Raw genomic sequence first — 5,000 nt, forward strand, 5'->3', positions numbered from 1 at the left:
CATTATACATATTTTAAGGTATCAAGACTGATATGAAACTTAAAAATTATATTATTAACATTATTTACGCATTCGTAAATCGCGTCATGTTCTTTATTATTATTATTATTATATTTATTCGTCATCGTCATAATTATTATTTTAATTATAAAATATAATAATTTTAATTATAAATTTTTTTTTTTTCGATAAACGAATACCGGTGAAATTTAAATAAACGAAGATACAACTTTCTTTGTTGTTGTTGTTGTTGTTGTTTTTTTTTTTCTTTTTTTTTTTATTGTTGTTGTTGTTGTTGTTGTTGTTGTTGTCGTTGTTGTTGCATTGACGTTGCATAATATCATATAATCATATACTATCTATAAAAATATAGAACAAAATAATCGAAGTTTTGGAGATTTTGGAGGGTTTGGGGTGTCAGTTGGGGGGGAGGGGGTTGGGGAGGGGGAGGGGGGGGGGGGCGGATAGGGCTGCGTGTTCTGGGGTTCGTCGTCTTATGATATCAGATCGAATATGAGAAACATAATAAAATAATAATAATAATAAAAAAAAAAATACATTCCGTTCGAACGAGCCGAATGTCATACTCATCGTCAGGCATATATATGGAGTAGTGACGGTTCGAACGTCGAACATTCAAAAATTGATGTTAGACGCGAAGTGACCGGATCAGTACTCTTGTATAACGAAAAAAATGTTATTATCGTTTTCATTTGTCGTCTTTGTTGCGTGTCTTCTGGCGTGTCTCTCGATTCGTCGTATCGCGTTATATTATACTTTACGTAGTGTAACAACAAGTATGTACGTACGATTCGTCTCGACCGCTGGGGGATATTCACTGACACACGTGAAAATGATAAAAAGATTCTTATTCGTTCTGTAAAACTGTGCCGACCGACGGACGCACGTAGATCTCTCTGCCTCATGCGCTCTTCCTCTTATCGTCGTCGTCGTCGCTCTCGCTACAATCTATCCTCATGGAATAAATGTTGATTCATTGTAGTCGATCTGCGACGTCGCGACGATATGAGAAAACGTTAGAGACGGAGTTCTTAAAAGATTCAGTGTATTCGTATAGTGTGTATAATTTTTATATTATATATGAACGGTCGTTTCTAAAATTCTTTTTGTTAATTTTTACATTTATCATGTACAAAAAATACACAACCCGAGTATCGGTACGATCACTCAAACACCGGGCGTCGATCCCAATGTTTTACGATAATAATCGTTGAACAATACATACGTACACGTCGTGTGCGAAGTGTTATTTTGAAAAAAAAACTCGATCTCGTTTAGAACGTTCGAATTCGTGACCGTTATGTGTCATTATGTGAAGACGCCTCCGCCGCCGCCGCCGCCGCCGCTGTCGTCGCGTTATATATTATAGCGCACGCGCGCGCGCGTGCTTAAAGCGCGTTTGTGTCTCATATAAATTTTTATAAGAGTCAACCGTTAAAATCTATCGCGTCTAACGCGATCGACGATACGGTGAGACGCTCGTTTCATACTGTGCGTATATTGTACATGCATGCATAAGTTTGTGTGTATTTTATATGCGAATATGAAACGAGAAGAGTAATTGACGACTTCAACAAGTCTCGGTTAGCTCCCTGGTTGATCCTGCCAGTAGTTATATGCTTGTCTCAAAGATTAAGCCATGCATGTCTCAGTGCAAGCCGTATTAAGGCGATACCGCGAATGGCTCAATATATCAGTTTTGGTTCCTTAGATCTTACTCAGTTACTTGGATAACTGTGGTAATTCTAGAGCTAATACATGCAATCAGAACTCTGACCAGTGATGGGATGAGTGCTTTTATTAGATCAAAACCAATCGACGGAGGGCGTCTCGTCCGAAGTCGTTAATTTTGATGAATCTGGATAACTTTTGCCGATCGCATGGTCCAGTACCGGCGACGCATCTTTCAAATGTCTGCCTTATCAACTTTCGATGGTAGTTTCTGCGACTACCATGGTTGTCACGGGTAACGGGGAATCAGGGTTCGATTCCGGAGAGGGAGCCTGAGAAACGGCTACCACATCCAAGGAAGGCAGCAGGCGCGCAAATTACCCACTCCCGGCACGGGGAGGTAGTGACGAAAAATAACGATACGGGACTCTTTCGAGGCCTCGTAATCGGAATGAGTACACTTTAAATATTTTAACGAGGAACAATTGGAGGGCAAGTCTGGTGCCAGCAGCCGCGGTAATTCCAGCTCCAATAGCGTATACTAAAATTGTTGCGGTTAAAAAGCTCGTAGTTGCATTTGTGCGCCGCGCTGTCGGTGCACCGCATCCGCGGTGATACTGACACGTCTGCGGAGCATATCGTCGGTGAGCCGGCGGTAAAACGCCGGTTCAATATCAAAATCCTATCGCGGTGCTCTTCAGTGAGTGTCGAGATGGGCCGACAATTTTACTTTGAACAAATTAGAGTGCTCAAAGCGGGCTCAAAATGCCGCTTGAATATTTCGTGCATGGAATAATAGAATATGATCTCGGTTCTATTTTGTTGGTTTTCAGAACTCCGAGGTAATGATTAATAGGGATAACTGGGGGCATTCGTATTGCGACGTTAGAGGTGAAATTCTTGGATCGTCGCAAGACGAACATCAGCGAAAGCATTTGCCAAAGGTGTTTTCATCAATCAAGAACGAAAGTTAGAGGTTCGAAGGCGATTAGATACCGCCCTAGTTCTAACCGTAAATATGTCATCTAGCGATCCGCCGACGTTACTACAATGGCTCGGCGGGCAGCTTCCGGGAAACCAAAGATTTTGGACTCCGGGGGGAGTATGGTTGCAAAGCTGAAACTTAAAGGAATTGACGGAAGGGCACCACCAGGAGTGGAGCCTGCGGCTTAATTTGACTCAACACGGGAAATCTCACCAGGCCCGGACACCGGAAGGATTGACAGATTAATAGCTCTTTCTTGATTCGGTGGGTGGTGGTGCATGGCCGTTCTTAGTTGGTGGAGCGATTTGTCTGGTTAATTCCGGTAACGAACGAGACTCTAGCCTGCTAAATAGGCGTCGTCATTTAGGTGTGCTCGATTTCGGTCGAGCAACTCACTGGCGGCGTATTAAAATTCTTCTTAGAGGGACCGGCGGCTTCGAGCCGCACGAGATTGAGCAATAACAGGTCTGTGATGCCCTTAGATGTCCTGGGCCGCACGCGCGCTACACTGAAGGAATCAGCATGTTCTCCCTGGCCTAGAGGCCCGGGCAACCCGTTGAAACTCCTTCGTGCTGGGGATTGGGGTTTGCAATTATCCCCCATAAACGAGGAATTCCTAGTAAGCGCGAGTCATAAGCTCGCGTTGATTACGTCCCTGCCCTTTGTACACACCGCCCGTCGCTACTACCGATTGAATGATTTAGTGAGGTCTTCGGACCGACACGCGGTGGCTTCACGGCCGTCGGCGTTGCTGGGAAGTTGACCAAACTTGATCATTTAGAGGAAGTAAAAGTCGTAACAAGGTTTCCGTAGGGGAACCTGCGGAAGGATCATTAACGTAAATTATCAATCTCGAAAGAGTGCGATAATGAACGATAATAAAATTCTAAAACACAAATATCGACGTTCGGAATGTGTCGTTTCGATGCGAGGACGCGATTCTCACTCTCTCTCTCTCACACAGCAGTGTGTCCGAGTCAGAGTCCAGAGTCGTGTAACGCGTCCTATTCTGATATTTTTCGATGTCGATTTCGAGGAAAGTACGATGTGTTAACGCACATCGTCATCTTCAAATAAAATGTATATTTCTTTTTTTTTTTTTTGTACTTTTTTTTTTTTTTAACTTTTTTTTTTTTTTTTTTTAATTTTTTGAATTTTTCTCTGTATACTAAAAATAAGAGAAAAAAACGAAAAAAAAAAAAAAAATAAAAAAAAAATAAACTCATATCACTGGCGTATAGAATCGTTCGAGTGATCGTAGAAATTATAAAAATAAAACAAATTAAAAACCATTACCCTGGACGGTGGATCACTTGGCTCGCGGGTCGATGAAGAACGCAGTTAACTGCGCGTCATAGTGTGAACTGCAGGACACATTTGAACATCGACATTTCGAACGCACATTGCGGTCCGTGGAGAAACATCCAGGACCACTCCTGTCTGAGGGCCGGCTGTATAAAAATATAAACCACACTGTTCAATGTTTAATGTCGTAATGTCTATTATTTCGTAACCGACTCAATAGACTGACTGACGTTTCTCGAACATATGACGGTATCCGCGTTCGATGTGTTATATTACGTGTTTAAATATACTTAATATAAATCTCGTTCTCGGTCCGTTCAAATATAACAAATACGATGTGTATGTATGTTTACGTTTACATGCGTGTGTGTGTATATATTATTTATATTTTTATATACGCGTTCGTGTGTACGTTTACGTCACGGAGTTTCGTTATGCGACGTCAGAGAGACTGAGAGCGTCGCTCGTCGCCAGACGAGGAGCGCCCATCTCCGACCTTTCGATCGTTTCATTGAGTTGTTCTCGATCAAAGAGGGTAATCGGAGTTTAGGTGATCTCTTCGTCTCGTGATTATCGAGTACGTGCGTTTCTTTTGTTCATACTCTAATGTCAAAATTTCGAATACAAAAGCTCCGCGATCGTTACGACGTATACGAGACGAACGTGTTTATATGATGTGTAAATAAAGCGCGCTCGCATCGTTGAACGTGATGACATCGAAACATTCGTATATATATATATATATATTGTATATATATCGAGTAGGCGGACTCGACGTCCGAAGAGCGCGTCGACGCCGACGTCGGAACGATCGGAATGAAAATTCTCTCTCGTCTCGACGAAAGCGGCGCCGTCGCGTTGACGGATATCGCGTCTGCCTCGTTTTTTTTATCGTTGGCCTCAGATCAGGGAGGATCACCCGCCGAATTTAAGCATATTAGTAAGCGGAGGAAAAGAAACTAACCAGGATTTCCTTAGTAGCGGCGAGCGAACAGGAAATAGCCCAGCACTGAATCCC

At 42.6% G+C, this 5,000-nt stretch overlaps 2 non-coding genes and 1 pseudogene across 2 annotated transcripts; all 3 read left to right on the plus strand.

Moving 5' to 3' along the window:
- The first annotated feature begins 1,610 nt into the window (after window positions 1-1,610).
- LOC125076612 lies at window positions 1,611-3,513 on the plus strand. The gene has a single exon (XR_007120552.1). It is a non-coding gene; the product is annotated as a small subunit ribosomal RNA (ribosomal RNA).
- Window positions 3,514-3,970: 457 nt separating this feature from the next.
- Window positions 3,971-4,127, plus strand: LOC125076622. Its single transcript, XR_007120560.1, has one exon. It is a non-coding gene; the product is annotated as a 5.8S ribosomal RNA (ribosomal RNA).
- Window positions 4,128-4,877: 750 nt separating this feature from the next.
- LOC125076617 overlaps window positions 4,878-5,000 on the plus strand; it is a pseudogene marked incomplete at its 3' end in the record, with an annotated part of 2,991 nt that continues 2,868 nt past the window's right edge.

This window comes from Vanessa atalanta, unplaced genomic scaffold, assembly GCF_905147765.1.
Source record: "Vanessa atalanta unplaced genomic scaffold, ilVanAtal1.2, whole genome shotgun sequence".
NCBI lineage: Eukaryota > Metazoa > Arthropoda > Insecta > Lepidoptera > Nymphalidae > Vanessa > Vanessa atalanta.